The sequence below is a fragment of the Elaeis guineensis genome, chromosome 5, assembly GCF_000442705.2.
Source record: "Elaeis guineensis isolate ETL-2024a chromosome 5, EG11, whole genome shotgun sequence".
Classification (NCBI taxonomy): domain Eukaryota; kingdom Viridiplantae; phylum Streptophyta; class Magnoliopsida; order Arecales; family Arecaceae; genus Elaeis; species Elaeis guineensis.
The window spans coordinates 3,095,388-3,106,742 of record NC_025997.2 but is presented as its reverse complement, the minus strand read 5'-3'; the positions used below and the strand labels follow the sequence as shown (position 1 = coordinate 3,106,742).

Sequence of the window (11,355 nt, the reverse complement as noted above, 5' to 3'; positions counted from 1 at the left end):
TAGCGGGTCGACCCAGCTGGGCTCGTGGTCGATCTCCATTACGAGTCGCGGTTCTTCCATACTCGGTTGTTTTAAAACTTCAAAGAAGACGCCTTTTGACAATTCGGCCGGAGCCGATGTCGCCAGTTTGGAGAGAAGATCGGCTCTGATGTTCTCCGACCTTGGAATTTGCCTGATGTCGAAATTGCCAAAGGCAGGGATGAACTCCTTCACCTTCTCAAGATATTTGGCCATACAGTCCTCCCGCGCTTCAAAGCTCCCGCTGACTTGCCCCACCACAAGTTGGAAATCGCTGTGCGCCCGGGTTGACCTATTCCGAGCTCCCTGGCGATCCTCAATCCTGTGATCAGAGCTTCATACTCCGCTCCATTGTTTGTTGCGGGGAATTCGAAATGCAGAGCGTACTCCGCAACGACCCCCTCAGGGCTGGTCAAGATCAGGCCTGCACCCGCGCCTGCCATGTTGGAAGATCCGTCCACATGGAGGGTCCAAAAGCTATCGGAGGAACTGGCTTCTTCGTCGGGGGAGTTCGGTTGAGTCCTCAGGTCGTCAATTTCGTTTTGCTCAGGTTCGGCCTCCTCGGGGATGGTGCATTCTACTATGAAATCCGCCAATACTTGGGCTTTTATTGCCGGTCTAGGTTTGTAGTTGATGTCGAATTCTGTGAGCTCGATTGCCCATTTCGCCATTCTCCATGAGATATCAGCTCGGTGCAAAACCGCCTTGATCGGTTGGTCGGTGAGTAACGTCACCGTGTGCCCTTGAAAGTAAGGCCGGAGTCTCCGAGCTGCAATCAACAAAGCGTAGGTTAGTTTTTCCAATTTAGTATACCTGGTCTCGGCGTCCCTCAACACGCGACTGATGTAGTAGACCGGTCGTTGGACTTTCATTTCCTCTTTAACAAGGACAGCTGCAAGGGCTGTGGGAGAGACTGCCAGATACAAAAATAATTCCTCCTTAGGCTCGGGCTTCGCCAGCAGTGGGGGCGAGCTAAGGTAGCTTTTTAATTCTTCGAATGCCTGTTGGCATTCAGAGGTCCAGTAGAAATTCTTCGACTGCTTGAGGGTTTGAAAGAAGGGCAGACATCGTTCGGCCGACCTCGCGACAAAGCGATTAAGAGCCGCGACTCTTCCCGTGAGGCATTGAACCTCCTTGATTGACCTTGGGACAGTCATATTTTGGATGGCGCAAATTTTCTCCAGATTGGCCTCGATCCCGCGCCCCGACACCATGAAGCCCAGGAACTTTCCTGAGGTTACCCCAAAGGCGCATTTGATCGGGTTCAGCTTCATTCTATACTTTCGAAGAGCGCCAAAGGTTTCCTCGAGGTCGGCGACATGATTTTCGGAAGACCTGCTTTTCACGAGCATATCGTCCACATAAACCTCCATATTTCGGCCAATCTGCTCTTTGAAGATTTTGTTCACCAGTCGTTGATAGGTTGCGCCCGCGTTCTTGAGGCCGAACGGCATAACCCTGTAGCAGTAAAAGCCGCGATTAGTAATAAAAGCAGTCTTCTCTTCATCTTCCGATGCCATTCTAATCTGGTTATAGCCGGAGAATGCGTCCATAAAAGTGAGAAGCTCATGGCCCGAGGTAGCGTCCACCAGTTGGTCGATCCTGGGAAGGGGGTAGCTGTCCTTTGGGCAAGCCTTATTCAGCTTTTTGAAGTCGATACACATCCTCCACTTGCCGTTTGCTTTCTTGACCAAGACAACATTGGAGATCCACTCTGGATAATTGACCTCCTTGATGAATCCGGCCTTGAGAAGTTTATCCACTTCCTCGGCTATTGCCTTCTGCCTCTCCGGGGCATGACTCCGGATTTTTTCTTTTGTTGGCCGATGTTTAGGGTCGACTGCCAGATGATGTTCCATGACTTTCGTGTCAATCCCCGGCATATCCGTCGGGACCCATGCGAAAACGTCCGCATTTCTTCGAAGGAAATCCACGAGATGCGTCCGCACCTCCTCCTCCAGGTTGGAGCCAATTAACACCACATGCTCCGCATTCCCATCATTCAAAGAAATTGGTATTAGGTCCTCGATCGGACCGCCCCTCTCTTCAGTGAGGTCATCGCGCGCATCCAACCCGTCGACCGGACAGAGGTCCGCTTGATCGCTTCTTTGCAGGGCAATATTGTAGCAGTGCCTGGCCAGCGCTTGGTCTCCCCGAACTTCTCCAATTCCCTTGCCAGTGGGGAACTTCAATTTCAAATGGTAGGTTGAAACAACGGCTCGGAGGGCATTGAGGCCAGGTCGGCCAAGAATCGCATTGTAGGCAGATGGCGCTTTTACCATCAGGAAATTCACCAGGGCTCGGGACTGCTTTGGATGTTGGCCCGCGGTCACGGTTAGAGTTATCATTCCTTCCGTCGGAACGGCGTCGCCAGTAAACCCTATCAAGGGGGAGCAAATCGGCCTTAGATGACCGCCAAGAATGGCCATTCTCGAAAAGGCACTGTAGAATAAGATGTCGGCCGAACTTCCGTTGTCGACGAGAATGCGACGGACATCATAATTTGCTATGTTCAAGGAAACTACGACCGCGTCGTTATGAGAGAATTGGACTCCCTGGGCGTCTTCTTCAGTGAAGGCTATGGGTTCTTCAACTTTTTGCCGCTTGAGGGGTGCAGCTGATGTGCTGATTGCCTCCTGCCGGGATTCTCCCAAGATGACGTTGACGGAATCCGACGAAGACTGGTCACCCGGCCACCCTTTATCGGCGACCATAGCCGGAGGTAGTTGTGCAGAAACCTCGCGAGAGGGCATCGGATGGGGAAAAGAGGATTGGATGCCGGAAAGATGGCCGGAAGCGGGTCCGTTGAGCGCTCCTTCAAGAACAAGGGTACTGCGAAGACACAGCCCTTCCTCTAGCGCCAATCCTGTTGGTGCAAAAATCTGCTTGCGCCGGAGAAGCTGGAGTCGGGGAAGTCACGGTCGCCGTCGGGACCTGCAAAGAAAGTCTAAACCGGAGGTGGGGTTGCTCCGGCAAGACCCTCCGACGCTCAAGTCAGTTCTCTGCCTCAACAAGAATGGAGTGCTCGAACGGAGAATTTAGCAGAGTTTTGAGATAAGAAATGAGCTTAAAGAATAACGTATCTGGGTGCCCCTTTTATAGGCGGAGGAGGCAATGGATTGATGGTGACGTTTGTAACCGCCTGGTAGTGAGCCGCCCATGATCAGGGGAATTGATTGCGAAAGGTAGTGGGCTAGACCCGTGGCTATTGTCATAGCCTGCCACGTAGGGCCTGTTGCAGGTAGTGGAGCGGCGTCCGTTGCCGCTAGCTGCCAGTGAGTAGTGGGATCGTGCAGCACCTGCCGTAGGGAGCGGAGCAGAATCGTGGTCGTTGACACAGCCTGTCAGAGAGTAATGGAGCCGCGTGGAATCCGCTACAGGTAGTGGAACAGGATCATGGTTGTTATTGCGATCTGCCAAGGGGCGCGGATCCGTTGATCGAGGCTCGGCAGCGGTCGGAGTCCGGCCTCTGTAGAAGTCCGGGAAGGATCCTCCTTTCGGTTAGGTGAAGTCCGGCTCCCGTAGGAGTCCGGACGAAGCTTTCCTGCAGTGGATACTGAAAGTGGAACCCGGCTCCCGTAGGAGTCCGGGCAGAGCATTCTGCAATCAAAATTAAAGATGAAGTCCGGCTCCCGTAGGAGTCCGGACGGAGCTTACCAGCAGCTGATACTGAGGGCGGAGCCCGGCTCCCGTAGGAGTCCGGGCAGAGCCGAGCTGTTGTTGATGTCGGAGACGGAGCCCGGCTCCCGTAGGAGTCCGGGTGGAGCCGTTCTGTTGTCGATGGCGGAGCCCGGCTCTCGTAGGAATCCGGGCGGAGCCGTTCTGCTGTCGAGGGCGGAGCCCGGCTCCCGTAGGAGTCCGGGCGGAGCCGTTCTGCTGTCGAGGGCGGAGCCCGGCTCCCGTAGGAGTTCGGGCGGAGCTGTGCTGCAACCAAAGTTAGGGGCGAAGTCTGGCTCCCGTAGGAGTCCGGTCGGAGCTTACCCGCAGTTCATGTCGGAGGCAGAGCCCGGCTCCCGTAGGAGTCCGGGTGGAGCCGTTCTGTTGTCGATGGCGGAGCCCGGCTCCCGTAGGAGTCCGGGCGGAGCCGTTCTGCTGTCGAGGGCGGAGCCCGGCTCCCGTAGGAGTCCGGGCGGAGCTGTGCTGCAACCAAAGTTAGGGGCGAAGTCCGGCTCCCGTAGGAGTCCGGTCGGAGCTTACCCGCAGTTCATGTCGGAGGCGGAGCCCGGCTCCCGTAAGAGTCCGGGCGAAGCCATTCTGCTGTCGAGGGCGGAGCCCGGCTCCCGTAGGAGTCCGGGCGGAGCCGTTCTGCTGAGGATTTCGGCTGCGGGTATTTTATACCCATCAATTAGTATCATATTAATATTGTTGGTGCAAAAATCTGCTTGCGCCGGAGAAGCTGGAGTCGGGGAAGTCGCGGTCGCCGCCTGGACCTGCAAAGGAAGTCTAAACCGGAGGTGGGGTTGCTCCGGCAAGACCCTCCGACGCTCAAGTCAGTTCTCTGCCTCAACAAGAATGGAGTGCTCGAACGGAGAATTTAGCAGAGTTTTGAGATAAGAAATGAGCTTAAAGAATAACGTATCTGGGTGCCCCTTTTATAGGCGGAGGAGGCAACGGATTGATGGCGACGTTTGTAACCGTCTGGTAGTGGGCCGCCCATGGTCAGGAAAATTGATTGCAAAGGATAGTGGAGTAGACGCGTGGCCATCACTGTGGCTTGCCACGTGGAATCTGTTACGCGGGGTGGAGCAGCATCCGTTGTCGTGACTCGCCAGCAGATGGGAGAATCGTGTGGAATCCGTCGCAGGAGGTGGAGCAGGTTCGTGGCCGTTATTGCGGCCTGCCAGGGGGTAGTGGAGCTGTGCGGAATCTGCCACAAGAAGTGGAGCAGGGCGGCGATGGCTACTGCGGCCTGTCAGGGAATGATGGAACTGCGCGGAGTCCGCCACAGGAAGTGGAGCAGGGTCGTGGGTGGAGCCCGACTTCTGGGGGAATCCGGGCGGAACCCCCTCGGAGCTGACGTTGGGGGCGGAGCTCGGCTCTCGTGGGAGTTCGGGCGAAGTCTGCTTGCGGCTGCGTCGTTGGCGTCGAGAACGTAGCCCGGCTCCCTTAAGAGCCCGGTCGGAGCTGTGCTGTAATTGATGTCGAACGCGGAGCCCGGCTCCCGTAGGAGTCCGGGCGGAGCTGCGTTGCGGTTGATGTTGAGGGCGGAGAACGGCTCCCGTAAGAGTCCGGGCGGAGCTGTGCTGCAACCAAAGTTAGAGGTGAAGTCCGGCTCCCGTAGGAGTCCGGTCGGAGCTTACCCGCAATTGATGTCGGAGGCGGAGCCCGGCTCCCGTAGGAGTCCGAGCGGAGCTGCGTTGCAGTTGATGTCCAGGACGGAGCCCGGCTCCCGTAGGAGTCCGGGCGGAGCTGCGTTGCAGTTGATGTCGAGGACGGAGCCCGGCTCCCGTAGGAGTCCGGGCGGAGCTGTGCTGCAACCAAAGTTAGAGGTGAAGTCCGGCTCCCGTAGGAGTCCGGGCGGAGCTGCACTTGCTGTCGGCGGTGAAGCCCGGCTCCCGTAGGAGTCCGGGCGGAGCTGCACTTGCTGTCGGCGGTGGAGCCCGGCTCCCGTAGGAGTCCGAGCGGAGCTGCAGTTGATGTCGATTCCGTTGAGGGTTTCGACTGTGGGTATTTTATACCCAACAAATATAATAAATTATTATGATCTAATATAATATTATAATATAATATTGTTATGTTTATATAAATTTAATATAATTTTATTATTGATATAAAGTTTGCCAGTAAAAAAAATATTTTATATTTATTAAGAATATAATAATTATTTTATATTATTTTTTAAAAAAAATTGGTGTCAACCAAACATAATCTATTGTAGAATGAATTATTTTTTTATGATCAATCAAATATGTTAAAATTATATTTTTAAAAAATAATTTCTCAAAAAATTACTTCATAAAAAATTAATTTTAAGAAAAAAAATTTTTTTATTAACCAAATAAGTCCTAAGAAATCGTAGATGAAAATGAGGTCAACATCACAGAGAGCGGAAAACTTGTATGTCTTCTTTCCAGAACCTTTTGTCCAATTTTTTATGGATAATCAGAGGGTTTTCGTGATGTGACCGTCGTTGTCGATGATGATGCCATCACCGATCCGAACTCTCTGGAAGAAAGAAAAAGGACGAGGGACAAGGGGAAAAGCTCGTCCATATCAACCCTTTGTAGCACATCAGCAAGTTATATAACTATAACCGTTATGGCAATCGAATGGAATTCACAACCATAATCTAAACTGAAAAATTTTCAAAGTTCAATAATTTGATTGTATTAATTTAAATTCATTATATGATTTTTGTATGATGAAGAAACAGAAGATCACAGTTGCCAAACACCTAAAATCTTCTTTGTTATATGGTCCTTAAAATATATCATTTACAGTAATCATAACATAAGCTTATGATTTGGTGCTAGCCATGAGCTTCTATCTTTTCATTTGTAAAATTTGGTACCTTTTCACTTAACCTAAATCCTATTCCAAAGTATTTCAAGTTTTCTGACTTTTCGATGTTTCGATCCATGTCGGAATTCACCAGATGATAACCTTTAAAATTTATTCTTGCCAACTGAATAATCTTCTTATATGCAAGTTCCTTTAAATTTTGCAATTATCTTTACACTAGCCTTTCTTCAAACTAAGAGCACCGTATGGTACCCACAATCATGTCCGATTCGGTGCCATTCATAGTGCAGATGCCAAGCGTTTGATTGGCAGACGATTTAGCGATCCCTCTGTCCAGGCTGACATGAAACTATGGCCGTACAAAGTCATCGCGGGTCCCGGCGACAAGCCCATGATCGTGGTCCGGTACAAGGGCGAAGAGAAGCACTTGGTCCTGAGGAATATCCTCCATGGTCGAAGAACATTGCGGAGGCCTATCTCGGCACCACCGATATCCTCTATGGTCCTCGCCAAGATGAAGGAGATTGCGGAGGCTACGCGGCCATAATGCTGTTGTCATGGTCCCCGCTTGCTTCAACGATAAATGTGATGCGAATCATCAAGAATCCACTGCCGCTGTCCTTGCCTATGGCCTCCACAAGAAGGCCACCTGCACCTGCAGTTCGGGGCGGGGTACGAGAACGTTCTCATTTTGACCTTGGTGCTGGCAATTTTGATGTCTCTCTGCTCGCCATCGAGGGTATCTTTGAAGTGAAGGCGACCGCTGGCGATGATCACCTTGGTGGCGGTGTGGATTTCGACAACCGGATGGTGAACCACTTTCTTTAAGAGTTCAAGAGGAAGCACAACAGGGACGTCAGTGACAATCCGAAGCGGCTCGGGAGAGCGTGCGAGAGGGCAAAGTGGACCCTTTCTTCCACCGCTCGGACAACCATTGAAGCCGATTCCCTCCATGAGGGTATCGACGATGACTCGTGCAAGATTCGAGGAGCTCTGCATGGATCTGTTCAGGAAGTGCGTGGAGCCTGTGGAGAAGTGTCTGAGGGGATGCTAAGATGGACAAGAGCAGCGTCCATGATGTTGTTCTCGTTGGGGGTTCTACCAGGATTCCCAGGGTGCAGCAGGTGTTGCAGGACTTCTTCAACGGGAAGGAGCTCTGCAAGAGCATCAATCCTGATGAGGCCGTTGCCTATGGTGCTGCCGTCCAAGCTGCAATCTTGAGTGGCGAGGGCAATGAGAAGGTGAAGGACCTCCTGCTGTTGGATGTCACCCCTCTCTCCCTTGGATTGGAGATTGCTGGAGGAGCGACGAGCGTGCTGATTCCGAGGAACACCACCATCCCCACCAAGAAGGAGAATGTCTTCTCCACCTACTCCGATAACTAGCCCGGTGCGTTGTTTCAGGTCTACGAGGGTGAGAGGACCGGGACCGAGGACAACAATTTGCCGGGCAAATTTGAGGTCTCCGGGATCCCTCCTTCTCCGAGAGGTGTTCCCCGGATCAATATCCGCTTCGATATCGAGGCATACTGAGGATGCGTTTGGTTACACTGTTTGATTTTTGATTTTTAATTTTTAAAATATATTTTTTTAATTTTTATTATTAAATAAAAATAAATTAAAATTAAAAAATAAAAAATATGTTTGATAATTACGTAGCTATAAAGTAAAAAATAACACCGAGAACGATAGATGAAGAACTCGACGAAAGAGAAGGTTCAGAAAGAAAAAAAAAGAAGATGGGAAAATGAAGAGTCCAATAAAAAAGAAAGATTCGGATTCTTTACTTTTTAGTTTGATGTTTTAGACGTGGAGGTAAAAAAAATAAAAAATAAATTTTAAAAATAAAAAAATTATTATATATATAAAATAATTATTTTAATTATTTTAATTTTATTTTTTATGATATAATCAAATATTATTTTTTGATTTTTATTTTTAAAAAATTAAAAAAAAAAAAAATATTTTTTTAATAACTAACCAAATGCATCCTGAATGTCACCACCGAAGAGAAGACTATGGGACGCAAGAACAAGATCACAATCGTGAATGAGAAGGGCAGGCTCAGCAAGGAGGAGATCGAGAAGATGGTCCGTGAGGCCAAGAGGTACAAAGCTGACGATGAGGAGCACAGGAAGAAGATCCATGCAAAAGAATGCACTGGAGAACCATGCCTATACTATGAGGAACACGATCAAGTATAACAAGATTGCTTCCAAGCTGCCTCCATCTGAAAAAAACAAGATTGAGGATGCAATTGAGAAGACCATCCAGTGGCCGGACGGCAACCAGCTTGCCGAAAAGATAAGATGGAGGAGCCTGAGAGCCTGTGCAATCCCATCGTTGCAAAGATTTATCAAGCTGCGGGGGCTGGCATGGCTGGGTCGAAGATTGAAAAGGTCGACTAACGGGATTTGAGTTTAGATGGATTTTTGTGGTTTGGTGGGTCTACTCCTTTTTGTGGTAACGTCTTTTTTCTTTTTTTTTTTGGGTAAAGTGTGGAAACGTCTTTATTCTGAACCTTGGTTACTTGTCTAAAGACTCGGCATCTCCATCTGGAGATGGTTTGGCCCTTTCAGATCTAAAGATCTCTGCTAAAGGGCTCGCATTTAAAAATTTCTGCTGAAGGGCTGAGAACCGATCACATATAAATTACCGGCAATCTTAAGAATCGAGCCCGGTAACCAAGCTAATCCATACTAATAGGATCCGGCCAGATTTAACAGACACTGGCCATGGAAGATGAATACAGCTAACGAAAAAAAGCAGAAAACAAAACATTTGGAAAAGCATAAGTTTATGTGCAAAAAAAAAAAAGAAGGAAAAAACAGTGTAAATGTATCGATTTTACTTATCTCAGGCGAAGAAGATGAAATCATCAGTGCAAACGATTCTGGTTGCATAAAAGCAACATCCAGGACTCTACGGATCTTAAACGCCACACAAGCTTGATTAGGTTCATACAATCGGGCCAGACAAGAATAAAGGAAATAAAAAAAAACAACAACATAAATCACAATGCAAAACGTAACAAGGAGAAAGCTAACAAAACCAGCAAAAACTAGAATTTGTACATCACAAGGCTCCACATGTCGTCTAGAGATGTCTAGCAGCCAATATCATCACCCCTATAATTTGTCAAGGAAATCCGAGTCATTAATTTCCAATTTTTTGAGGAATTTTCAGTGAACAAACAGCTCAAACCTAGCTACGTTGCATGCTCCTCCGCTACGTAAGTAGCAAGCTTATTTAAAACTCAAAACACTAGAGGGAAGTGAAGTCTCGTCTTTCATGTGACAAGCTGACAGCTCAACTCAGTGCCTCAAGTCATCACTGGAAAGGAAGGTAGTAAGTTGTTTGTTCTTTATTGGTAGGAACATGAAATAGCAAAGTTCATTTTATAACAAACTCAATTCTAGTCGTAAGTGTCAATTTATCATGAAAAGATTTTTGCATGACTGCAAGTTATATCAGCAGCTGAGGCCTGCACTAGAACTTCAAGTAGCATGCTAGAATACCATCGAAGACAACATTAATAAGCATAATCCTCATCCATCAGTTATTACTATTCCACTTATATCAAATCATTCTATAATCAAATCCTGATCCATGATTTGCAATCTTCCAAAATTTATACGATGCTGACACTTGATATTTGAAAAAGTAGAAAAAGAAAAGAACATCGACCATGATCACTTGAGAAAAAAAAATTCTTCTAACAATTTTTGCCACCCTAGTATAAAGGTCAGCCAATAGTGTATATAAAAACCATTTAAAGCGAGATGTTAATTTGAAAAATGCCAAGACATGCACAAATTTCGTATCTAGATTCAAGATTTTGTAAAAGTAAATCATCATCATATAATAAACATGTTATAGACTGACCTCCTCTGCAAACCCACCAGTAGGAAAAATAGAAATTTTGATTGCCTAGCTGGAAATCTGCACCAAATTACAAAGCTAAGAAACTCAGTGACATGGACAACATCCGAAAAAAAATAACACAATGTTTCTCTGAAAATATATCATTTGTAAGACAAACCAATGGAAACCCATCCAACATTGTTGATAATAAGTAACATAAATCTGTTTCTCCTTGAACGGTAGCAGCCCCTTCTAAGTCCTTTTCCAAAACAATCTCACATACAATATCCAATCATTCCTTATTCCCTGGCATCAGTGCACTTAGATACCAGAAAGCTAGACTGTGGAATCTCACGTACACTTTAGCATGATGCTTAAATGAAATCATTTCACCAATTCTCTCTGTAGGGCAATCACCATTAGTACATCGACCAACCTATAATTCTTGAAATCCAATGCTTATCCAGGAATATAACCAATACAAGCGGATTTGCAAGCATAAAGTATACCTAAGAATTTTTTGAAGACTCCATCAAGCCATCTTCATAACTTTTCGAAATTTCGAATAGAAAAGCATAAGAAAAGAAGCAAGCCCTCTGAATTTATATCTTCTGACAAACAAAAGTTTGCGGATTCTTTATCCCTCCAGTCTATCATAACTGTGCTGCGTCCGTATTGTCAACCGGTTCTAATTAATTTAGAGTAGCAAGTGGTAATCCACAATCCAACACCAAGAATATCGTCTGTGTAAATCTATGCCAATGTAAATGCAATTTTCCTCCAGAAAATCAGCAATTCTATCGGAAAAAGGCTGAGCTATTGTCAACATCATTTTTTGGTAAGCATAATCATCCTCCTTCCACAAGGCATCCCTAACATTTCTAAATGATGGCCATCAGCACAAATCAAAAGCATTCGCCATATAATTTAAGTTTTTTTCCCTCAACTTGTACCCTTTGTAAGGGCTCCTCTTCCTATAGACCAAGTTCAAGAATCCTGCCCCAATCCTGAC

At 47.4% G+C, this 11,355-nt stretch overlaps 1 pseudogene; it reads left to right on the top strand.

The window, feature by feature from the left end:
• Positions 1–6,770: 6,770 nt before the first annotated feature.
• Positions 6,771–8,012, top strand: LOC105037535 (heat shock cognate 70 kDa protein-like; annotated as a pseudogene).
• Positions 8,013–11,355: the final 3,343 nt, after the last annotated feature.